This window comes from Panthera leo, chromosome A1, assembly GCF_018350215.1.
Source record: "Panthera leo isolate Ple1 chromosome A1, P.leo_Ple1_pat1.1, whole genome shotgun sequence".
Classification (NCBI taxonomy): domain Eukaryota; kingdom Metazoa; phylum Chordata; class Mammalia; order Carnivora; family Felidae; genus Panthera; species Panthera leo.
In genome coordinates, this window is record NC_056679.1 from 131,549,186 (window position 1) to 131,576,192 (window position 27,007).

Consider the following 27,007-nt stretch of genomic DNA (forward strand, 5'->3'; position numbering starts at 1 on the left):
TGCTGTAGCCTAGTGACATATAACTACTATCTTGGTAAAAGATGTCATTGACAAAGCTCAGTATTACCTTACAGAAATAAAAATCGGTATTTATAATCACTAATGTATTGCTCAAAGTGAAGGCAAATTAACAAAACACCTATGAGGGGGGCGGTATTTTAGTAAGTTTAAAATAAATTCCAGCCATTTCCCAAGCAACTCCTGGCCTACCATCCCTAGCAAATAAGCCTTCATTTCTCCTAAACTTAAAAGTTGATTCTAATTATATGTGAAGCAAAGTAGGTAGTGTAAAAGATACAGATTTATCAGAGGAACAGATTTGATTCCCAATATGTATTTATTCATTCAGTGATAATAAGTCTATAGATCTATATCTACAAACCAAATACAAATAAAAATAACACCCTTAAAAATAATAAATACCCTTAAAGAAAAAAGAAACCATAGTCTAGAGGAACACACTAAATGGACTGATTATATATGACTCTTATTAACTTGATCTGAGAATTACATCATTTGCCATATTAAAATTAAAAGTAAATTTAGAAAATTATAAATTGCTAATTTTACTTCAAGATATTTAAATTGTATGCAAATGGAGCTAAAAGCTGCCAAGTATTAAGAAGTGCAGTGCTCCCTACAGCTACAGTTTATTCGAAGCCAGATAAAAGCTGAGATGAAAAGAAACCATTTTCTGCCAGTACCTGTCACACAGTAGCCACCAATAGATGATTAATAAATTTATAAATAAATACACGTATGAGCTTTAGAGTGACAACAAATTTTATGTTCTTCTTGTTTGGTGTCTTTCACAGTATCAATCACACAAACTCATTTTCCAATAAAGAACAAAGGGAAAGAAGAAAAATCCTAAAACTAATCAAGTACAACATTTGCCCTAATTAATATTATTTAATAGGTTTAATTTTCTGAGTTATGTCTCTCAACAATTTCTGTTTCTACTGAGCTCAATTACTGTGAAGGTTAATTTTCAATACTCTCAGACATGCGTTTAAAAAAATGGCCAAACCTAAGTTACATTTTTTAATTCTTTCAGCAGGTAATTTATTGCTTGATTAAAAAAGAAAAATTCACAAGCCAAGATCAGTTCATTTTATACTCATTAGAAGAGAGGGGAATCTAAATTAGACAAAATGTAAAAGGAACAGAATTTGTTATACAAAGACCCTATCACTTTGAATCACCAAATTCAAGAATAGGAAAAAAAAAACCTAGTATTTCTCAGTCTGCTATACTACTAATACCCACTCTAGTATTAAAAGCTAAATATAGCAACAAAGCCAGTATCACTTTCGTTTCTGCCTTAGAATCTTGCTTCCAAGATACCTGGAATGGCATGACCAAAAAAAAAGCCAATTAATGAAATTATCACTTGAATGTCCTCTGTATGTTTAAATGAAAACAGAGGTTTTTTAAAACTTAATTTTTATCTGGATCATTTGTTAAGGAATGCCTTAGAAAAGAGAATACTTTGATTACATGCAATGACAATTAGTCTTTGACTCTTCATAGAATTCTGCAGTTGAAGGCAGAGGACATTGTCATACAGCACAGTATTCCTTAGAGTCTGAATATTTTATGCTCAACTTTCACTTTCTTGAAAAGTTTCTGATTTTCAGTAATTCTCAGTGTATGCACTCAGTAAGTTCTATCAGTGTATGCTTTTCTCCAGGATGCATTTATTTTCCTTTTTTTGTTGAAGACAACACCTATAGTAAGAATTGCTTTTATACATTTCAGTTTTTACATAGATCTTATGATGAACATCATTAAGAGGTACCTTTAGGACATGGTATTAACATCGTATGAGAACAATATGTATCTATTTCAATGTGCATTTATCTTATAATCCTGCTTCTTTTACAGGGTCAGAAAAACAAATTCTTTCACATTCCCACTTTTGTTTAGGATCTCTCATATCATGCAATAGATATACTTTGAGAATTGTTGGTCTTATTTCAACACTTCTAAAATTAGTTTTTGGACCATTGTCACCAAGTTTATGGTTACTTCTCCTTATATACATAACTGTAAATAAATTAAGTGCTGTTAAGACAGAGTCCTCTTAGTTTTTTTCTTCCTCTTTCACATTTTTATAAGTCTAAACCTCATCCAAAGAATATCTAGTAAGTAACAAAGACTGCTCAATAAAATGCATTTTTGTTATTGACAGCATAGGAAGAGATGATACTGCTCTTGAAAGAACCTGGAAAATATTTTAATTGCTTTATCTGCATCACCTTGTCTACCAACAAAACCATAAAGAGGAAAAGGCAAGTGAGAAAAGATAACATATATTTATGAAACCACTCTTAGATACTTGGCTGGTCACATTACCCTGTCTCCTCAATACTCTTTGAAAAGGATGATGTTAACCTTATATTATAGATGAGGATGAGAAGTAATGTGACCAAAGTCACACAAACTTAGAAGTGATTAATACTGCAAAAGGAGCACTGGGAATAAGAGATTATCTAAATCAAGAATGCAGGAATGAACTACTTGCTCCTTGTCTATAACAATTTTCATTGCTTACACTAACGAAAAACTTGGTATCTGCAGGACACTATTCAATACGCAGTACTGTATTTGATAAGAGCTTTCATCCTGTGTGCCAACTTAGATTGATCTATGGTGCTTACCTTTACTTAGAAGGATTCTGAGGTTACATCTTGGCACCGTGAGGAAAAGAGTGCTCTGAGCCACTGGCATTGTCCCTCGAATAGGGGGGAGGAAAGTGATGGGGAAGAATCGATCCAGGTCAGGTATTTGGATAAGGAGGTAGAAAGGCATTTAGGTTTTAGAAGCAGGTCTTACCATTTGTTGAGGGAAAAAGAAAAATGAAATTAAGTAACTATAATTAATAACATTATGATATATACTGTTATATGAAATATAATAGTAAACTACAGTCCTTTACTTTTCATTTTGCCTTAAAACAGAATAGGTACCTAGCTGTGAATTACATAGATTTTTAAAACATAATGGTGTAGTCACAATGTAATTTAATTTTCTCATACAGAGAAATTTTAACCCATCATTAAAAAAAATAGTATATAGAGGTGACTGGGTGGCTCAGTCAGTTAAGCATCCATCTTTGGCTCAGGTCATGATCTCACAGTTCGTGAGTTCGAGCCCTACATCAGGCTCTGTGCTGACAGCTCAGATCATGGAGCCCGCTTCAGATTCTGTGTCAAACCTCTCTCTCCCCCTCCCCCACTTGCATATTCTCTGTCTCTCTCTCTCTCTCTCTGTCTCAAAAATAAATAAATGCTGAAATATCAAAATATATATTTTTTAAAGTATACAGTCCTGACTCACAAGTTCTGAAGAACTAAATAGATGTTGCTGGTAATGTCTATTCTGAGCCCAATATCTAAAGGTAAGAAGTAGAGTGTAACAATCAACCTAGGCCAAAAGTCAACCTCAACATTACTTCTTAAACCTTCATATACCTACATTAAATCTTGATAAAGTGCGTATTTTTCAGGTGTGCATTAGGCTTGAGTTTCTGCATTGCTGATAAGCTGCCAGGAAGTACAGATCCGCCATGAGCCACACTTAGAAAAACAAGGAACTTAAAAAAATGCAAATGAAAAGGTAATGAATCTTGCGTTTCTGTCATCTAAAAAGTGTTCCCAAAAGATAAATTTCTCATTGTTTTGGCATTTGAGAATTATACTATACCAGTTATCTGATAATATGGGAATTATAAGGAATTGTGCTGTAAATAATTTTATATAAATACTGAATAAGCTTCTGAAATTACTTGGTGGGTTTTTAAGTCGAGGCAGCAATATGTCAGTAGTTTATTTAAAATCCACAAATCAAACTTTTCTCCTTTTTTTAGAAAAAAATCTTTCTCCTCTTTTCCCTATTTTCTCCCATTACCCCCTCTTTGACCTTCATATCTTTATCTAGAATCCACTTGAATAGAACAAATGTGAGATTATCCTTATAACTAATAATAGCATATCTGGAGATATAAAATATACTGTTACATTTCTTCTTACCTCAAATTCTTACTATTCATTATAATTGCAAGAATCAAGAGAACTCATTATCATCCTGGGTTCCACGACTAAAATTTACTTAACCTTTCTTTCCTCATTTTCATCACCTGTAAAACTATGCTGAATAAAACAGACCTTCACAGGATTCCTCTGGGATAAAATTCAGTTCACGAGAAAATTAGGAAACAGATCTAAAAGTTCTTTGAGAAACAGTTTATGCAAAGACCAATTATTTAGAAATAGGCAAGTTATTTAACCAATCTAATTTTGTTTCTTCATTTATAAAAAATAAAAAGAAAAAACATTATGGATTAAGAGATAATGCTAGTGAAAGCAAGCGCTCAGTAAATGTGTCTTTCCCTTATTTAAAAACTTTCCCTTTCCCTTATTTAAAAACTTAACTTTGAAAAAGGCCATAGGCAAGTTTTTCTTTCTTACAGGATATTAGTAAGGTACAAATGCCTTATTGCTGTTCATGCACAATCTTTTTTTCAAAGATTTTTTTTTTTAATTTTTAAGTGATCTCTACACCCAATGTGGAGCTCGAACTCACAACCCCGAGATCAAGAGTTGCGTGCTCTACTGACTGAGCCAGCCAGGTGCCCCACAACTATAGTCCTTAATTGCCACGAACTGAAGCTAACATTCCCTTAAGCTGACAGCCACAGAACATAGTATAGAAAAAAATGAGTCATTAAGTGGGCCCTTAGGCAAAACTGAATTCTAAATCAAGTTTTCTAGCCACTGGAATGTAGGGCTGTTTCTCCTCCTTCATGGGCCCTACTTTGTTTGAACCAAAGACTTAGTAGCATCATGGCACATGGCCACACCAAGAAAAGTATTTTACTGAGAACCTAAAGCAATTAGGCTAAATATTTATCGTTTTGGCATTTGTTTCTTAACACCAAAAATGATACCACTGATATCTACCTATAAAATTTGAATCACTGTGCCACTTCTTGTAGCATTTTATAAAAGTACTTTATTACCATAAACTCAATCCTCAAATAGTGCTCTCGTTCATTTTTTGCACCTTTTAGATACAACAAGCCATTCCATACCAATTCAGAGGAAAGGGGGTCTCATTTTACTTACAGTTTTGTGTAACAGTACTATAAACTTAATAATCCAGCTAGTAAATTGTAACATTTACTCAGAGTACATCACTGAGCTGTATCTCTGGTCATAAACCTGAGAATACCATGCCAAAGTATCCTTAATATCAAACAACCCTTACTACATTTATTTCAAAAATATTTTCATTATTTTATTTAAAAAAATTTTTAATGTTTATTTATTTTTGGGAGAGAGACAGGGTGTGAGCAGGGGAGGAGCAGAGAGAGGGAGACACAGAATCTAAGGTAGGCTCCAGGCTCTGAGCTGTCAGCACAGAGCCTGACACGGGTCTTGAACTCATGGACCACGAGATCATGACCTGAGCTGAAGTCGGATGCCCAACCAACCGACCAAGCCACCCAGGCGCTCCTTTAATTATTTTATTTTAGAGAGGGCAAGCAGGAGATAGGGGCAGAGGGAAAGGGAGAGAGAGAATCTTACGTAGGCTCCAAGCTCTGTGCAAAGCCCCACATGGGCTCAGTCTCAAAACCCTGAGATCATGACCTGAGCCAAAATCCTTAGACTCTCAACTGACTGAGCCACGCAGGCACCTCTCAAAAAGATTTTATACATACATGGGAAAGACAATAAAGGATTTATAGACTAATATATCATTTTCGATTATAATTAAACTATTTCTACACATAAGGCTATTCTTGATGTAATAATAAGGTCAATTTTTTAATATTTTGTATTCAGTTCAAAGCTTATGTTTTATAGGCACTAAATATTTTACAACATATTCTACAGTGTTTTCGTTTCCTAACATAGTACCAATCTTGAACTAAGAACAAGTTGTTTTCACAAAATCTTCGAAGTTTATTTTTCTTGGAAATTGGAATAGGAAAAAAAAGAATTGTAGTACTATTTCAATTCCCATGTTAGTCCACAAAATCTCATATAAACCTGTATGAGGTACGAGAGGTACAGCACTCATACGGCTTGTCAACTCCAGCTAACCACCACCACAGCATGCGTTTTCCTCAGTGTGGCTCTAGACACCTGGAAAGTATTTATACAACATCAACGCCTGCCCAAGATGTGATAAGGTGGTGGATAAAGAAAGGAAAACCCTCCTTGTAGCCACCAGCACATAAAAAGCTTATCTATATAATATGTAAAAATAAGGAGGAGAGACTGAGATTAGTGCTGTCAAAGAGATGTATAATGCGAGCCCTCTGTAATTGTAAATATTCTAACAGCCACACATAAAAGTGAAAAGAAACATTAATTCGAATGCGTTTAATCTAATTACATTCAACATGGTATCATTTTAACATATAATAGATAAAAAATAATGAGAGACTTACAGTGTTTTTGGTATTAACTCTTCAAATCCAGTGTTCCAAATAGCACATTTCAATTCAGACTAGCCTCATTTCAAGTGCTCAGCAGGCACATGTGACTAAGAGGTGGCCGCTGTATTGGACAGCAGAGGCTTTTATCAGTGCAGCAATCAAGGTCCAGTCAGGGAAGAAAAATCAAGATCTGAGTTGCATTATGGAATAAGGAACTTATCTAGGAATTAGACCTTACACAATTGTGGGAAGAGCCAGGAAAGTAGAGGTCTAAAAAGGAGAAATGAAAATCTGCGAAAAATCTTCCTAAAACATTAGAAAAAAGAAGTATCTGGGAATTGAGGTAGCTAAGCCAATCCAGCCTTTAAAGTGGGCCCACAAATTCCTGTGCAGGGATTTCTTTGAAGAAAAGGTGCTGAGCCTGGAGCGCCTTCGTGGTCCAAGGACCATCAGTCATGAAGAGCTGAAGGCAGATCAGGGGACGACAGGACCAACCGGAACCTGCTGGCCCGTCTACATCAGCTTCCTGATGCCTCAGACCAGAAAGGTCTTCAGAGTGTAATGGCAAGCATTTTGCTTCTCCTTTTCAAATCTCGTGAACATTTCTTTTTTTGAGGCGCCTGGGTGGCTCAGTCAGTTAAGCATGCGACTTTGGCTCACGTCATGATCTCACAGGTCCTGAGTTCAAGCCCTGAGTGGGGCTCCGTGCTGACAGCTCAGAGTCTGGAGCCTGCCTTGGATTCTGTGTCTCCCTCTTTCTTTCTCTCTCTCTCTCTCTCTCTCTCTCTCTCTCTCTCCCCCCCCCCATCCCTCTCTCTCAAAAATAAATAAACATTAAAAAAAAATTTCTCTTGGCCAACTATACCTGGAACCATATAGGAAAGGAAATTCTGGGAAAGATATTTTGAACTTGGCTAAACAGGAGTAGTACAAAACAGCTAGAGCAGAAACATACAGAAAAGGGCCTTTGGGCAACATAGTTGCAGCTTAGCCAAGTTGACACAGTAAAAAGCACCACAGTGATCTAGGTCCAACTGATGACAGAGTCAGCTCTAAACTGAAAATCACAGGTTTGTGTAGGTGATTCTACATAGCAGGAGAAACTAATGTCTGTTCGATGATAAATACATGCCAGCTACTACCAAGCTGTTTCACAACAACCCTAGAAGACTTCTACTACAACATCCGTTGTACAGAAAAGACAACTAGAGCTAAAAGAGGTTCGGCAACTTTTCTAAAGTCACACAGCTACCAAGTGTAATGGCCAAAAGCCGAACCTAGACAGGACTATTTCTTGAGGCTGTCTTCTTTTCCCTACAGGTAAGAAGTCCAGTTCCTAATGTAGGGACTTTAACAGTAACAAAATTAAACAATTCACAGGCATTCCTCCTCAGTGAAATTTTGAGAGGTCCAGCATTTTGTAGCATGTCAAGATACCCCTTCTAGTGTTGAGCGGTACTAGAACACGGGAAGGTTCTTCAACAAGTCCATGCTGCCATGCAAACTGCTCTGTCATTTGAGCTGTTTGATCCAGCACATCCAAAGGTGTTTGGTCACTAGCAGATGGGATGCAGTCAAACTTCTGGCAAATGTAAATAGATAAATCCCAGAACAGACCCTTAGGAGTTTGCATGAAAGCGACACCATCCCTGTGGGTAACTATTCTCCTTTTGAGAAACAGCTTTCGGGCCTTGTGCGTGACCGAGCGTTTGACCACGGTCCACCAAGTTGCCATGATCCCCGAGCTACCCATTACGAACTGGGTGTTGTCTGGTCCATCAAGCCATAAGGTTAGGTGTACACAGCCAGCAGCATTTCATTATCAAATGGAAGTGATAGACACAAAGCTGGGCTTGAGGAAGCCCTGAAGGCCCACACGACTTCCATGAGGAAGGAGACCAAATATCCGTGGTCATTATTCCTGCTCTATTATCCCCACCCTCTCAGCCCATAACTATGTCTTCCTGTCTAAGAGCAGACAACTGAGAAAGGAAAGACTCGGAGCTGATTTACAAAGGGTTCTGAGTGATTTGCAGGTACCAAAGGTGGACAGCTAAAACTACAGCCTTACTTTGGTCATCCCTGAAAGGCAATGGGAAAGGGAAATTCTCCCAGTGTGCTCAACTTCAAGCAGTGCACTAGGCTGTTTATTTTTCCTGTAAGAAGGTACAAGTCAATCCTGATTAATTGGCTCTAATATGAGATTGTTTGTATAAATATTACCAAATATTGTTGTTTTATCTCGGCCTTACCCTGTCATCATCTAACGTAAGATGTGTTCATAATAGCTAACTTTGTATCACAAGATGCACTGATGATAATTAATCTCCATATTTAAATTACAAAGGAGTAGAGGAACGTCCCCCAATGATTTTCTATCCTGTTCTGGAAAGACCTGGCATATTTGCGGTGGTATATGAAATAGCTGACCACGTTAAGCAGTATGGTTTAATGAGATGATTTACCAAAGCGACAAGGGCAAACTGTGATGGCTTTGTGGGATATCATCATGGCTAGGCCAAATTACAACCCCCCAAATTCTCTTTCTCCAATGCACAGTTAGCCTGGTAAAGGATTATACGTCCCTTTAGGGGAAGACTGGGAGAAAGGTTAACAGTATATATTTTTGGCATTGTAGCAGGGTATGGGGGTCTGGGTCTGTAATCAGCTCAAATCTGGAATTTATAGAAGGCAGTGACTCTGTGTTTTGGTGATCTAAGTCAGACTTCTGTTCAGTAGTCCTAGGACACCTCTATTTATACATCTCAATTAAGAATTTAATACATGGGCATTGAGGAGGGCACCTGTTGGGATGAGCACTGGGTGTTGTATGGAAACCAATTTGCCAATAAATTTCATATTAAAAAAAAAAGAATTTAGTAGACTGGCCATCGATTTCTGTTCTGGAGACATCATAATAAATAATAATAGAGAGACAAACCCGTAAGTCTCTCTAAGTTAGACTATTCTGATTGCCGTTCTGATTCCTGTTCATTATGCTAACCCCTGATATCCCAGTGTCCCATTACCGCCACTGTGTAGTGATCCTAATTCAATGGCAGTGGTTTCCTCTGCTATTTCTCACTTACCAAGAAGAGAGACCACAGAATTTTTTAAAGAGGCTGAGGTCCCTCCATGATTTTTTTTTCATAGCTACTGTACAAGGTGTGTCCTTCCATGGCTGGAGAGCAGGTCTTACAGAATAAATATACTGCAATATTACAATCTCCTTAAGCCTTTGGATACCTTCCTCTACAACATAATAAAGCATTTTGACTTCATTTAATGTGGGTCACACTTTGGGTCCAGCCAACTGACCAACCAATCAACAATTTAGAACCCTTCCAAACTCTTTCAGCTGAAACACTGAGTCCAGAATCCCTGATTAGGGAGCCTATGTCAATAAAGTGAGCATGATCTAACTTTACATCCCTTCCACCTTGATGGCACTATCCATCCTTACATACACCCTCTACATTACACCTCTTCCTGAGTCACAAATAGCACCTCATCTTTTGAGAGTTGCTGTGATTTGAATCTAGCTATAGATCTAGAAATAAAAAGGGGTATTAAGTCGTAGGTCCTGAGGAGGGTCAGGAGTGCCTTGTAGCCAACTACCTCAGGTGAAGCCATTCCAGGCTCTTCAAGTAAGCGGGGGAAATCTTCCTGTGTTTGAGTTCTCCTGAGAAACATACCAATAGGATAACTGTAAGGATTATTATAAGGAATTGGCTCATGTGATTATGGGGGCTGGCAAGGTCTAAATTTGTACAGCCCTTGTCCCAGTGTGAGCCCCAAGTCCAGAGGCTGCTGTAGCACCAGGAAGAGCCAATGTCCAGTTCAAGTCTGAAGGCCAGCAGGCTGCTGAAGAAACATGAAGAGGTGATATCCAAGTTTGCAGGCTGTCAGGTGGGAGAATTCTCTAACCCAGAGGAGGGTCAGCCTTTTGATCTGTTCAGGCCTTCACTGGACTGGACAAGGCCCACCCACATTATAAAGGACAATCTGCTTTACTCATTATACTGAGTATAATATATATAATATACTGAAATCTATATTAAATCTATATATCTATATATAATATACTGAAATATATATAATATACTGAAATATATATATATATATATTATAATATATATAATATACTGAAATCTTCATCTCACCCAAAAACACCCTTACAGAAACACCTAGAATACTGTTTGATCAAATATCCAAGAAGCCCGTGGCCCAGTCAAATTGACACACAGAATGAACCATCACACTTCCCTCGGGCAGAGGCAGGAGAGCTGCTACTGTTGGCAAAGATGATTCTGTTTTATCTGGGAGGTTTAGATCCTTAGCTTTACCAGAATCGACCTATACGTTCTCACTCCAGTTTGGAGGAACCCATTCCTTCACAATCAGAAACCAACATTTCAAATAGATGGCTGGGAATTCAATCACCAGGTGGACACTCTGGCTTTAGTTTTCAGAGAACCCCTACAGCTATGGCTGTACAGTTACAGACTAGGACTTCTTTGAGGGTAGTTACAGACGTTTTCAGGTCATTCATTCAGAGTTTGAGCTAGGAATTTAAAGCCCCAAGCTCATCTTTTTCATTGTACCATTTCTTCTGGGCAGGTAGGAGTAGTTACCCAACTCCATTATACACCTCATTTTGACAAAAATGTTCTAGGGGAGGTCACACATAGGCATCCTGAGCCTCACCTTCTGCAGATACTCAGAGGTATCCAAACGTGATGATTTCAACAACTCTTAAAAAAAATTTTTTTTAATGTTTATTCATTTTTGAAAGAGAGAGACAGAGCACAAGCAGGGGTGGGGCAGAGCAGGGGCGGGTGGAAGACACAGAATCTGAAGCAGGCTCCAGGCTCTAAGCTGTCAGCACAGAGCCCGATACGGGGCTCGAACCCACAAACCGTGAGCTCATGACCTGAGCCGAAGTCAGATGCTTAACCTACTTAGCCCCCCAGGCACCCCTCAGCAGCTCTTTAGCCACATCATACCATGGACAATCAATGCCCTTTTCACCACTGAAAAGGCTCAACAGTGCTTTTAAATTTTATCAGATTAAAGAAACAATCCCAAAAAATCCGAACCTATTCAGAGAACTCATCCTTAAGCCTTAAGCTCTGTTCTCCTGGAACCACTACTGGTATCAAAATATGTGACAGCAGAAGACTGCTAGAACCGATAGATGAATTTAGCAAAGTCGCAGGATACAAAAATCAATGTACAGAAATCAGTTGCATTCTTATACACTACTAATGAAGCAACAGAAAGACAAATAAAGAAACTGATCCCATTCACAATTGCACCAAGAAGCATAAAATACCTAGGAATAAACCTAACCAAAGATGTAAAAGATCTGTATGCTGAAAACTATAGAAAGCTTATGAAGGAAATTGAAGAAGATATAAAGAAATGGAAAAACATTCCATGCTCATGGATTGGAAGAATAAATATTGTCAAAATGTCAATACTACCCAAAGCTATCTACACATTCAATGCAATCCCAATCAAAATTGCACCAGCATTCTTCTCAAAACTAGAACAAGCAATCCTAAAATTCATATGGAACCACAAAAGGCCCCGTTTAGCCAAAGTAATTTTGAAGAGGAAGACCAAAGCAGGAGGCATCACAATCCCAGACTTTAGCCTCTATTACAAAGCTGTAATCATCAAGACAGCATGGTATTGGCACAAAAACAGACACATAGACCAATGGAATAGAATACAGACCCCAGAACTGGACCCACAAATTTATGGCCAAATAATCTTTGACAAAGCAGGAAAGAACATCCAATGGAAAAAAAGTCTCTTTAACAAATGGTGCTGGCAGAACTGGACAGCAACATGCAGAAGATTGAAACTAGACCACTTTCTCACACGATTCACAAAAATAAACTCAAAATGGATAAAGGACCTGAATGTGAGACAGGAAACCATCAAAACCCTAGAGGAGAAAGCAGGAAAAGACCTCTCTGACCTCAGCCGTAGCAATTTCTTACTTGACACATCCCCAAAGGCAAGGGAATGAAAAGCAGAAATGAATTACGGGGCCTTATGAAGATAAAAAGCTTCTGCACAGCAAAGGAAACAACCAACAAAACTAAAAGGCAACCAACGGAATGGGAAAAGTTATTTGCAAATGACATATCGGACAAAGGGCTAGTATCCAAAATCTATAAAGAGCTCGCCAAACTCCACACCCGAAAAACAAATAACCCAGTGAAGAAATGGGCAGAAAACATGAATAAAGACTTCTCTAAAGAAGACATCCAGATGGCCAACAGGCACATGAAAAGATGCTCAACGTTGCTCCTCATCAGGGAAATACAAATCAAAACCACACTCAGATATCACCTCACGCCAGTCAGAGTGGCCAAAATGAACAAATCAGGAGACTATAGATGCTGGAGAGGATGCAGAGAAACGGGAACCCTCTTGCACTGTTGGTGGGAATGCAAATTGGTGCAGCCGCTCTGGAAAACAGTGTGGAGGTTCCTCAAAAAATTAAAAATAGACCTACCCTATGACCCAGCAATAGCCCTGCTAGGAATTTATCCAAGGGATACAGGAGTACTGATGCATAGGGGCACTTGTACCCCAATGTTTATAGCAGCACTCTCAACAATAGCCAAATTATGGAAAGAGCCTAAATGTCCATCAACTGATGAATGGATAAAGAAATTGTGGTTTATATACACAATGGAGTACTATGTGACAATGAGAAAGAATGAAATATGGCCCTTTGTAGCAGCATGGATGGAACTGGAGAGTGTTAATGCTAAGTGAAATAAGCCATACAGAGAAAGACAGATACCATATGGTTTCACTCTTATGTGGATCCTGAGAAACTTAACAGAAACCCATGGGGGAGGGGAAGGAAAAAAAAAAAAAAAAAGAGAGATTAGAGTGGGAGAGAGCCAAAGCATAAGAGACTCTTAAAAACTGAGAACAAACTGAGGGTTGATGGGGGTGGGAGGGAGGGGAGGGTAGGTGATGGGTATCGAGGAGGGCACCTTTTGGGATGAGCACTGGATGTTGTATGGAAACCAATTTGACAATAAACTTCATATATTGAAAAAAAAAAAAAAAAAAGAAACAGAAAAAAAAAAATATGTGTCAACATTCAACCAGACAAGCAAAACGAGTAGGAGATATCTAGCCATTCCTACATATGTATCTACGTATCTGTATGTATCCTATATATGTATATATACATAGAATACATATGTGTGTGTGTATATATACACGTGCACATAACAAGGAATTGTACAGTTTTAGGAACTGGTCAAGCAAACCCAGAGTCCGTTAGGGCAGGCAGTCAGAAATGCAAGATCACACAAGAAGACTGGCAATGCAAAGACACTGGTCAAAGCTCTTGACTACAGGTAGCTTCTATTTCTTTCTCCAGGAAAGGTCTATGCCAGAACTTTCAACTGATTAAGTCAGGCCCACCCAGTAATATTCCTAATGACTGATTACAGACTTTATGTTTGTTAAATCTCTTTACAGCATTATTTAAAGTTTTATTGACTCATTAAGAGAAGGTGTGTATATGCTAGGAATAGGTGATATTTCCCTTCCAACCTCCAACTCTTAGAAAGCAATACCTCTTATTCTTTACCCAGAAACCTACTGGAAAAAAAAAAAATTCTGGGAAATGTAGTTTAGTATAGCCAAACTGACATACCACAAAGCCATCACAAATAGTATGCTGAACTAACTGCCCTTCCACTAAATTTTATCTCTGGGCCATTTATATTAAATGACCAATGGTAAAATGAGGATAAACTCAAGATTACAGCATACCTGGTAATATAATACGTCTCCAGTGCCATAAAAGTATTTAAATGCTGTATATAGGTGGTCTGTTTATCTACTGCTGGGCAACAAACTATCCCAAATTTTAATAAATAAACAAACAAATAATAAATAAATATTTTTGTTTGTTTTGAGAGAGACAGAGACAGAGTGTGAGTGGGGGAAGAGCAGAGAGAGAGGGAGGCACAGAATCCGAAGCAGGCTCCATGCTCTGAGCCATCAGCACAGAACCCGACACAGGACTCAAACTCACAGACCATGAGATCATGACCTGAGCCGAAGTCAGACACTTAACCGACTGAGCCACCCAGGCGCGCCCCCTGCCCCAAATTTAATGTTTAAGAAAACAATCGTTTTATTATGTCTCACAATTTTGTGGATCAGGGGTTCAGGCAGGGCTCAGATGGAGGATACTTCTGTCCCCGTGGGGTCAACAGAAGTCAGCCGGTGATACCTGGCTGGCGGGAGACTTCCGGAGGGCCCAAGACAGCTCCACTCACTGGAGTCAGGAGGGACAGCTGCAAGGCGGGCGCAAATGAATTCGTCAGTGGCTCTCTAGCCTAGCGGTCTCAGGGTGGTCAGACATCCTACACGGGAGCTCCCAGCTCCCAGAGGGAGTATTTATGAACCCAAGGCAGAAACTGCTAAGTGGCTCATCACCAGCTTGTCACCAGAAGTCCCAGAATGACATTTCTGCTGCTTCCTGTTGATCAAGAAGGTCACTATGACTGTCCAGATTCAAAGCAAGAGGAATTAGATTCTTGGTGGAACAAGTATTATTCTATCACTGTAGGAAATCATGGTGTAGGGATTTAAAAACGTGAAAATAATCCTTGGTAAAAGGATTATAAAATCAAAAATGTGTCAACTGTGTCATCAATCTTGACTGCCTATGTCAGTAAAGAAAAGTATCAAGGGGCTTAAGACTTAATATCATCAACACGATGTGTATCAGTGCTTTTCACACTTTTCACACATGGACTTGACTGTCCATGTGAATCACCGATGGATTAGGTGTTAAAATGTTAGAATGCAGGTCTGAGGGCCTGAAATTCTGTATTTCTAACAAGTTCTCATATGATCCAATGCTACTTGTCTATGAAAACATGATGACAGTTCTTATCACGGGCCAATAAGCCCTTTTTTTTCTGTAGAGAGTAATATGGTATATATTCTAGGCTTTTGGGCTACATGTACAATCTGTCACATATTAAAAAACAAAATGAATCCAAGAATCCTTTCCAACCCTGTCACTGGTTTTCAAATTTGCCTGCAGAGTAAAATCACTTGGAGAGTATCTTTCAAAATACTCATACCTAGGGGTGCCTGGGTGGCTCAGTCGGTTAAGCATCTGACTTTGGCTGAGGTCATGATCTCACAGCTCATGAGTTCAAGCCCTGTGTTGGGCTCTGTGCTGACAGCTCAGAGCCTGGAACTTTCTTTGGGTTCTGTGTCTCCATCTCTCTCTGCTCTTCCCCCACTCACACTTGGTCTCTCTCTCTCTCTCTCTCTCTCTCTCTCTCAAAAATGAATAAACATTAAAAAAATTTTAATTAAAAAAATACTTATACCTAGGTCTACCCCTGAATATTCTGATTTAATTGGTACAGGAATAGGAATTCTCAAAAGTTCCCTAGGTCAAATCGAAAATGTGGCGAAACTTGAGAACTAACTAATCATCTTGTGTCACTTTCTATTCTGTACCCCCTTGTACCTTTTGGTCTTTAAATCTTTTTCAAGACACCTGAATGGCTTACTTAATACAGATCTTATTCACTTCAGCACAAAACCTGATTATCCAATTGAAGAAAAACAACTAAAAATAAATGTTTCTGTCAGCACACCCCTGGTCCCAATAGGGAGCCTGCCCCCTATGGATGTTACTTGTCAGTAAAGTAAAACTAAGTTGGACGCTGAATTGAGGGCTGACAAAAAATGATGAATAAGTAGGTTGCTAGGGGAGAAAAAAGTGAAATACAGAAAACTTGAGGTAAGTAAAGTGGCATATTCCAAGGCTATAAAAATTATCAACTACCATGAACCTCATCATGTCAAGATAATTAGGGAAAACCCAAAGTGGCTCAGCTAGTTCAGTTTCTGTTTTAAAGACTAAAGATCTATAATAAGCATGTCAATATATAAATGGCTTGAGAAGCTGGCTTAAAATATTCTTGCTTTTTAAACTCTCATATTTGTGTACTATATATTTTCATGGTTTATAAATGGTTTCCAAATAAAGTTATGTGTCCTTAATCAACTTTGTATAAATTAATATGCATTTAAATTAATAGATACTTTTTAAAGCATCGTACCTGCTACCTTTCTAAGCAAAAAACTTTAACTGTAAAAACCCTATTTTATTAACACAATCTGAAAAGCCATTTTACATTTGCCATGTTTCCCAGCTAAAATTATGTAATATATAAGGTTCAGAGTTAATATCAATAAATTATTAAAGAAAATGCTAAGCTAGAGTGTAGCCAGGTAAGACTCCATTTTTCACTACATGCTACCTTTTGTCTTTATCCTTTCTGATACTCTTCTAGTTTTTTCTGTGCATTAGCTCTCTTTGGTTTTAAGCTCCTGGAATGCATTTCCCTCTACTCCTAAAACTTTCATATAAAATAGTACATATTCCCCAAGGGATACAGGAGTACTGATGCATAGGGGCACTTGTACCCCAATGTTTATAGCAGCACTCTCAACAATAGCCAAATTATGGAAAGAGCCTAAATGTCCATCAACTGATGAATGGATAAAGAAATTGTGGTTTATATACACAATGGAGTACTATGTGGCAATGAGAAAGAATGAAATACGGCCTTTTGTAGCAACGTGGATGGAACTGGAGAGTGTGATGCTAAGTGAAATAAGCCATACAGAGAAAGACAGATACCGTATGTTTTCACTCTTATGTGGATCCTGAGAAACTTAACAGAAACCCATGGGGGAGGGGAAGGGGAAAAAAAAAAAAAAAGAGGTTAGAGTGGGAGAGAGCCAAAACATAAGAGACTGTTAAAAACTGAGAACAAACTGAGGGTTGATGGGGGTGGGAAGGAGGGGAGAGTGGGTGATGGGTATTGAGGAGGGCACCTTTTGGGATGAGCACTGGGTGTTGTATGGAAACCAATTTGACAATAAATTTCATATATTGAAAAAAAAATAAAATAAAAGGTAATGTAAAAAAAAAAACTGAGAACAAACTAAGGGTTGATGGAGGGTGGGAGGGTGGGGAGGGGAGGTGATAGGTATTGAAGAGGGCATCTTTTGGGGTGAGCCCTGGGTGTTGTATGGAAACCAATTTGACAATAAATTTCATATACTAAAAAATAAAAAAATTTAAAAAAAAACAAAATAAATGAACATTTAAAAAAATAAAAATAAAATAAAAGTACATATTCACACAGTAAAACTGAATAATAACACCTAGTTACATATAAGGTCTCCTCACTCATGCATTCAACAAACAAAAACAATACATGCTGAGTGAGTACTTATTGAATAAATGCCCACTTGTTCTGTAAAAGATGTTCAATTCAAATTTGACCAGATCTAAATTCCACTTAAAATGCCAATCACATATCCTGAGGATTTCAGATTTTTATTACCTAGGGGTCTATATACTCTGCCTAATTTAAAAAAAGAGTTTGGGGTGTCTAGGTGACTCAGTCGGTTAAGCTTCCCACTCAAATTTCAGCTCAGGTCATGATCTCAGTTTGTGGGATTGAGCCCCGCGTTGGGCTCTGTGCTGAACATGGAGCTTGCTTGGAATTCTCTCTCTCCCCCTCTGCCACCACCACCCCCCCACCACAATTTCTCTCATGCGCAAGCACACTCTGTCTCTAAAATAAATTAATTAAATAAACTTTTATAAACAAACAAACAAATAAAAATAGAGTTCAGAAATCTACCTGGTATCTGATTATTCACATGAAAGCTAAAAATTAGTGCTGCAAAGTTTTATCCCCCTGTCTGTTTTCTGTCTCCATGCATTCATCACAGATAATCAGTGTATGCATAGCAGCGCATGCATTTCAGCTTCCAAGGACTAAAAGCAGAGGGAGATTAAGTGAAAGGTGCACCACCTCTACCAGATAAAGCACCACTTAGGTTAACAATGCTACTATACATAGCTCATGGTCATTGCTATTCAATACTCCTAATCCAGACATTAATCAAGTGTGTCTTTTTCCTTCTACAAACTAGGAAAACAAACACATGACCTCCCTGGAGAAAAAAATGTCTCTTTCCTGTAACTATATATATGTGTATATATATGTATGCATATGTGTATATATGTACTACGTATATATGTATATATATGTGCATATATATGCACGTGTATATGTACATACGTATATGTGTATATATGTATGTATATATGTGCATATGTGTGTATATGTATGCACATATATGCGTACATATATGTACATGCATATATGTGTGTGCATATATGTATGTATATGCATGTACAGCATATATATATACAACATATATATACAGCATGTATATATATATACATACACATACAGCTAACGGGTGAGAAAAAGCAGGAGGTACATTTTACTTTCATGAATTATAAATTTAAATCAGAGAAGAAGTATATTTAGGAAGTGGTTATTTTATCAATTGAATTATAAACCATATGTAAATGTGGCACAATCTCATTTTATTTATTTTTTATTTTTTTAGTGTTTGTTTATTTTTGAGAGAGAGATACAGAGTATGATTGGGGAGGAGCAGAGAGAGAGAGAGAGAGAGGGAGACATAGAATCTGAAGCAGGCTCCATGCTCCAGGTTCTGAGCAGTCGGCCCAAAGCCCTGTACAGGGCTCGAACTCATGAACCACGATCTCATGACCTGAGGTGAAGTTGAATGCTTAACTGACTGAGCCACCCAGGCACCCCCAATCTCATTTTAAATTACTGCAAGGTGAATTTTTTGTCATGGTTTATTGATAAATTCTGCAATATTCCTTCCTTTCCTCTGGGAAGAAGAAAAACTGTTTTAAATGAAAAGATAATAACAGGTAAACAAACTGCAATAAAAAAAATATATTGTCCATTTCATTCAGATGAAAAACTCAGATCTTCTAAAACTATAGTATTTAATATCCCATTGCTATACCTTATAGATTCATCATCAAATTTACTAGAAAAAGACTTACTATTGTAAGGATCAGAGTTATATATATTCATCTATTTTTTTTCCTATTCTGAATGAAGTCAGATTGATAAATGAGGGTGAAAATAAAGCAGCAATGGGAGGAAAAGAACATACATATCACATCCAGACAGAAAAAGTAAGCAAAGAAAGACAAAGAGGAAAAAGGGTATCAGTAAGTACTGTGAAAAGGTGAGCATGGAACCATAATCTGCAAACATTATGTAATGCATATACTTAAATCACAAACAACATGTTTATGAATGTAGATGTATTGTTTTCTGCATAACACACTGAAGAGTTACATGACTTGATAAGAATCAAATGAAAGAAGAACTTTTAGAACATCCCCAGAATTAAAATTAATTCTAGAACAATACAAAATAACCAAAATTATATAATATACTTAACAATGCTAAAATTTTGTCAGATTTATTGGGGCAATGACAACAAAACACATGATCTATATAGTATTGAAATCAGAATCAGTACTTTTACATCCATTATCACTAATAATGAGAAAAATTCTGACGCATTGTTTTCTTGCAGTTCTAGTTGGTGCAAATGTTGTTTTATGTCCTGAGAAATATGGCAAGTTTGTCCTTCTTTGCGGGATACTTGTAATTACTGCTGCTGGTCTGATTTTTCCCCAAAAGCTGTAATTCCAGTAAAACTGGGTAAAATACATGATGTCTCCAAAGTAAATTCTCCAAAGTAAAATTAAACCTAAAAGTTTATTATGATCAATGATTGAAATTCAGATCAATCATACAATTTAAACAGAATTTCTCTGAGTAGTCATTCTCCACAATCAGGTATAAAATCATGAATAAAAAAATTATCAATAGACATTTACTAAGTTCAAATATAATCAAAAGTATATTAATTCTTGGGGTACCTGGGTGGCTCAGTTGGTTAAGCGTCTGACTTCAGCTCAGGTCATGATCTCACAGTTTGTGGGTTTGAGCCCCACATCGGGTCTGTGCTGACAGCTCAGAGCCTGGAGCCTGCTCCAGATTCTATGCCTCCCTCTCTCTCTCTCTGCTCCTCCCCTACTTGAACTCTGTCTCTCCCTCTCTCAAAAATAAATAAACACTTAAAAAAAATATTTTTAAGTATATTAATTCTTGGTTTAAAAGATGGTGCAGGGGCGCCTGGGTGGCTCAGTCGGTTGAGCGTCTGACTTCAGCTCAGGTCACGATCTCACGGTTTGTGAGTTCGAGCCCCGCGTCAGGCTCTGGGCTGATGGCTCAGAGCCTGGAGTCTGCTTCCAATTCTGTGTCTCCCTCTCTCTCTGCCCCTCCCCCATTCATGATCTGTCTCTGTCTCAAAAATAAATAAACATTAAAAAATTTTTTTAAAAAATAAAAAAATAAAAGATGGTGCATTTCATTTTCAAAATTAATAAGTTTACAACTTTCACAAACTGAGTGTATCATAGGATCGCAATTATTTTATCAAACCACCAGTGATAAAACCCGTATGAATTTAGTCCAATGTTGTTAAATCACTGCTAAGTAACTTTTTTAAATAAATAAAACTTCTAAACCAAACAAAATGAGATCTGTATGCCAAAGTACAGTGTTTATTAGGTAAGAAAAGGCAAGATGTTTTATAGGACACTTACTAAGCTAATTAGAATGGCTTCTACACAATAGAAATGACATGGAAAAAATCTCAAAAGGTAGTTAAGATAAAATGGTGAAGTAGATGATTTTGAAAAATAGGTATTCTAAAATTTGTATGGAACCAGAAAAGACCCGAAATAGTCAAAGTAATCTTGAAAAGGAAAACCAAAACTGGAGACATCACAATTCCAGACTTCAAGCTGTATTACAAAGCTGTTATCAAGACATTATGGTACTTGCACAAAAACAAGATCAATGGAACAGAAAGGAGAACCAAGGAATGGACCCACAAATGTATGGCCAACCAATCTTTGACAAAGCAGGAAAGAATATCCAATTGAAAAAAAAAATCTCTTTAGCAAATGGTGTTGGGAAAACTGGACAGCGACATGCAGAAGAATGAACCTGGACCACTTTCTTACACCATACACAAAAATAAACTCAAAATGGATCAAAGGCCTAAATGTAAGACATGAAACCATCAAAATCCTAGAGGAGAAAACAAGAAACAACCTCTTTGAGCTCAGCCTCAGCAACTTCTTACTTGACATGTCTTCGGATACAAGGGAAACAAAAGCAAAAATGAACTATTGGAACCTCATCAAGATAAAAAGCTTCTGCACAGCAAAGGAAACAATCAACAAAACTAAAAGGCAACTGAAATAATGGGAGAAGATATTTTCAAATGACCTATCGAATAAAGGTTGAGTATCCAAAACCTATAAAGAATTTATCAAACTCAATACCCCAAAAAACAAATAATCCAGTAGAGAAATGGACAAAAGACATGAATACTTTTCCAAGGAGGACATACAGATGACTAACAGACACATGAAAGCATGTTCAACATTGCTCACCAACAGGGAAATACAAATCAAAACCACAATGAGATACCACCTCTCACCAGTCACAAGGGCTAAAATTAACAACACAAGAAACAACAGATATTGGCAAGGATGTGGATACAAGCAAACACTCTTATACTGTTTGTGGAAATGCAAACTGGTAAACAGTATGGAGGTTCCTCAAAAAATTAAAAATAGAGCTACCCTATGACCCAGCAACTACACTACTAGGTATTTATCCAAAGGATACAAAAATCCTAATTCACAGGCCACATGCACCCCAATGTTTATAATAGCACTATCAACAATAGCCAAAGTATGGAAAGAGCCCAAATGTCCATAGACAGATGAATGGATAAAGATGTGGCATCTGTACAATGGAATATTACTCAGTGATGAAAATGAATCAAATCTTGCCATTTGCAACAACATGGATGGAACTAGAGTGTATTACGCTTAGTGAAATAAGTCAGACAGTGGTCATATGATTTCACTCACGTGGAATTTATGTTACAAAATAGATGGACATAGGGAAAGGAAGGAAAAATTAGATCAAAACAGAGAGGGAGACAAACCCTCAGAGACTCTTAAATACAAAGAACAAACTGAGGGTTGATGGCAGGGTGATGGGTGGGGGGATGGGCTAAATGGGCGAGGGGCATTAAGGAGGACATTGGGTGGGATGAGCAATGGGGGTTCTATATAAGTGATGAATCACTAAATTCTATTTCTAAAGTCATTATTACACCACATGTTAACTAACGTGGATTTAAATTTTAAAAATTAAAATTTCCGTTGTTCTTGGTTCTACTGCCTACCAGCTGTAGGAACAGGCTCCCACCAGTCCATAAACATGGCTACAGAAGTACGATTGTTGGGAGGTCCGTTTAGACTAAACCCCATCTTAAACCTACTATATGGCTCTCACTGGAGGGACCCCACAGCCTGCACTTTTAACAAGCCTCCTACCACTACCCTAACACGGCTCTAGACTTGCATATTCCAGAACCCACTGAGCTAAACTTAATAGTCCTCACAGATTTTAGTGACCCAAGTTTTATTGTACATAACTAAAAGGGACATTAATAATGAAGACATATTAAAAATATGAACATTAAATGTGTTCTTTTGACTTACCACTAAACGTAAAGGTCTGGCTATGTTTACCAATCATTTAGAGAACCATATTAATAAGCATAAATTTTGGCTGTTCTACATTTTAAAATCTGATAATATGAAAAAGAGCAGCAATGAAATCATGCCTGCATATAACAGATAAAATAAACCTAATTCATGAATTATCAATAAATGCCACCAAGGGTCTGAAATAGTGAGAAGAAAAGCGTATGTGAATGTGGGCACGTACCTGAATGTATGTGCCTGCTTCACATTAAAACATAATTGTAGTATCTATTGAAAAACAAGAACTCCATCAAAGAATGTTTTCACTATCCGTTAGTTGAATACTCTAACTTAGCTACCATTCATTCCCTGTTAATTAAAAGGTGATCACATGGTTTTTGGCTCACTTTCCATGTGCAACAGTATATATGAAATGGGGAGACCTTATACTAAGTGAAATAAGCTAGACAAAGACAAATACTATACAGTATCAATTATATGCACTAAAAAATAACAGCAAGTCACTGAATTCAGGAAAAGAGAGTGGGATGGTGGTTGCCAGGGGCTGGGGTGTGGAGAAAATAGGAAGCTGTTGATCAAAGAGAGACAATACTTGCAAACCACATTGTCTGATAGGACTCAGATTTAGAATATATGAAGAACTTCCAAAACTCAACAGTAAAAAAATGCACAACACAATTAGAAGATCCCACCCCCCCAAAAAAAACACATGAAAACACAGCTTACCAAAGAGGATATATAGGTGGGTAGATCAATACTTGAAAAGATTTTCAACATGACTATCCATTACAGAAATTAAATGAAAACTCCAGTATCACTACATACCTACTAGAAGAGATAAAATGAAAAATGGTAACACGAAATGTTGGTGAGCATGCAAAGAAACTGGGCTCTGTTATATGCTTTTGGTGGGAATTGTACGGCTACTTAGAAAATAGTTTGGCAGTTTCTTAAGAAAGTAAATATGCTGGGGCGCCTGGGTGGCGCAGTCGGTTAAGCGTCCGACTTCAGCCAGGTCACGATCTCGCGGTCTGTGAGTTCGAGCCCCGCGTCAGGCTCTGGGCTGATGGCTCGGAGCCTGGACCCTGTTTCCGATTCTGTGTCTCCCTCTCTCTCTGCCCCTCCCCCGTTCATGCTCTGTCTCTCTCTGTCCCAAAACTAAATAAAAAAACGTTGAAAAAAAAAAATTAAAAAAAAAAAAAAGTAAATATGCATTTACCATATGTTCTATCAACTGCATTCCCCGCATTTACCTCAGAGAACTGAAAATCTACAGTCACACAAACACGTATACACAAATTCTCATATCAGGTTCATTTGTGTTAGCCCCAAGCTGGAAATGACAACGATGTCTTTCACTGGTGAACAGTTACACAACTTGTGGTTCATCTATACCATGGAATGCTACTTTAGTAACGAAAAGAAATGAACCACTGATCTATGTAATAACTTGGGTAGATCTCAAGGGCAGTATGCTAAGTAAAAAAGCCAATCTCAAAAAGTCATATTATTTAGGTTACCATTTTTGTAGTATCAGAATGAAAAAGCTATAGAGATGGGGAGAAGAGTAATGGTTGTTGGGGATTAAGGATGGGGAGGGGGAGAGGAATGGGTTTGACTATGAGGAGGAGGTGACATGAGGGAGATCTTTGTGGTTGTAGGTATGTCATGAATGTGGTGGGGGTTACTCGAATTGACATGTGAAACAATGTGAAACAGAATCATATGCACAGACTGTACCAATATCAATTTTCTGGTTTTGATCTTGTACTATATTATGTAAGATTTAACTTTGGGGAAAACTGAAGAAAAGGTATAAGGGACCCCTCTGTGCTCTTTTTGCAACTTCCTGTTAATCTATTGTATGTAAAATATTTTTTAAAAGCAAGTCTGAAAAAAAATGACCGTTTCTATTTGAGATGTTACATATAGAGAGACTCTTATTTTCTCCTTTAATATTTTTTCTGTATTTTAAAAACATTTTCAGAGACATAGCTAAGAAAAAAACTACCACATATATTGTGGTATTAATTGATTAATTAATTTGAATTAATTAAATTCAAATTAATCGATTATTGTTCTTTAAAAATGGTTCTCAGCAAGGAGATGTGAGAATGCCTCTATTCATGTACTAGGGATGCCATAACGAAATACCATAAACTGACTAGCTTAAGCAACAGTAATTTATTTTTTCACAGTTCTCGAGGCCAGAAGTCCAAGGTTAATGTGTCCTCAGTATTGGGTCCTTGGGAGTGCAGTGATGGAGAATACGTCCCTGAGTTCCATGCCTCTTCACACGATGTTCTCCCCATGTGTATTTATGTGTTCAGATTTCCCTTTTTTATAAGGATACAGTCATACTGGATGAATGGCCCATGCTACTCTAACATAATGTCAGCAACAACATTATTTTTAAATAAAATCCCATTCAGAAGTTCTGGGCATTAGGACTTTAACATGAATTTTGGCAGGGGAATACAATTCAACCTGCCACAGTGCCTACCTCTGATTCCAAGACAATTTAAAAAATCAAAAGAAAAAAAATACATATAAGCAAATGTAATTTGTTTGGGCCATGTGTTACATTCTAGGTTTTGGGTTTTGACATTTTAAAATGACAGAGACCATTAACAGAAGAGACCCTCATAAATGATGAAAATTATATCAGTAAATTTAATAGCATTACCGAAGAATTTACACCTTTTCTCTCCTTCCTTCCTTCCTTACACAAATATTTAAGAATATCTAAAGTGTACACCAAGTGTTATTCTAGGAGCTGGGAATATAAAAGATAAAAATCTTTGCCCTCAGAATTTCCACAATAGTGGAAGAGACAGACAATAAAATAAATACATTAAATATACTGCATGTTGGGCAGTGATAAATTCTTAGGGAGGAAGAAAGGGGTACGAAATGTCAGAGTTGCATTTTGTAAAGGGTGACTCAATGAAAAGGTAACTTTTGAGTAAACCTTTGAATAAAGTGAGAGAATAAGCCATCTGGGTATGTAGCACAGTATTCTAAGCAGAAATACAACAAGTGCAAATGCTCTGAAGCAAACAGAATTTCTTTTTCCAGTAATCTGGCAAAGAGGCCTGGGTCACTGAAACAAAATAATCAGGAGGAGAGCGGTGAAAGATGGGTCAGAAAGGTAACAGAGAACAAAGCATGAAAAGATTTTGACTTTTTCTCTGAACGAGATGGGAAAACACTGGAGACTTTGAGGCAGAAAAATGATACAATCTAACTCAGGTTTTAAGAGGATTCAACACAAACTACGCCTTCAAAGCCTTTACAGTCCTGATGAAATATATCTATTTTCTTGATGGTTTACAACTTTCAGTCTGGCAAGTACCACTAAATCAAGTCCCTACAAGTTTAAAACAGGTTGACGACTCTTCCTTGGGCTAGTGCTCTGCAGTCCTATAAAATAAAATCCTTAAAGTCAGAACATTTCACCATACACAATTCAAGAGTTCTATGCAATTGTCCACTGTTTATTCTTTTTTTGCTCACCCTGTTTCGTGTTTCTCGTCTCAGTTACAGGCAATAGGATTTACTCAAAGACGTTTGACTTTACCTCAACCATCTCTCTTGCGATTGGCATAGCACAGACTTATCTCGTGTGTGCAGATTCACTCTTCAGATGGTAATTTTTCATCTACTTATACATTATACATTAAATTGGAGATGGGAAAGTTATTTTTCAAGAAAATAAGTAGACTCACAAAGAAACAGCATCGTATCAAATCTAGGAAACGCAATGAATGTGAATACACTGAAGTGTAAATTAAGTGCAAGACTAATAAATTCTGCAGAACAACTGAATCCGTAACTAAGTGACTGATTTAAATGGCCCCCAAATAATTGTATTTCTTGTCTCAAAGCAATTTAAGGATATCTGACAAGACCTCTGCATCCAAATCTAAACAAATTTCTGACGACATCTC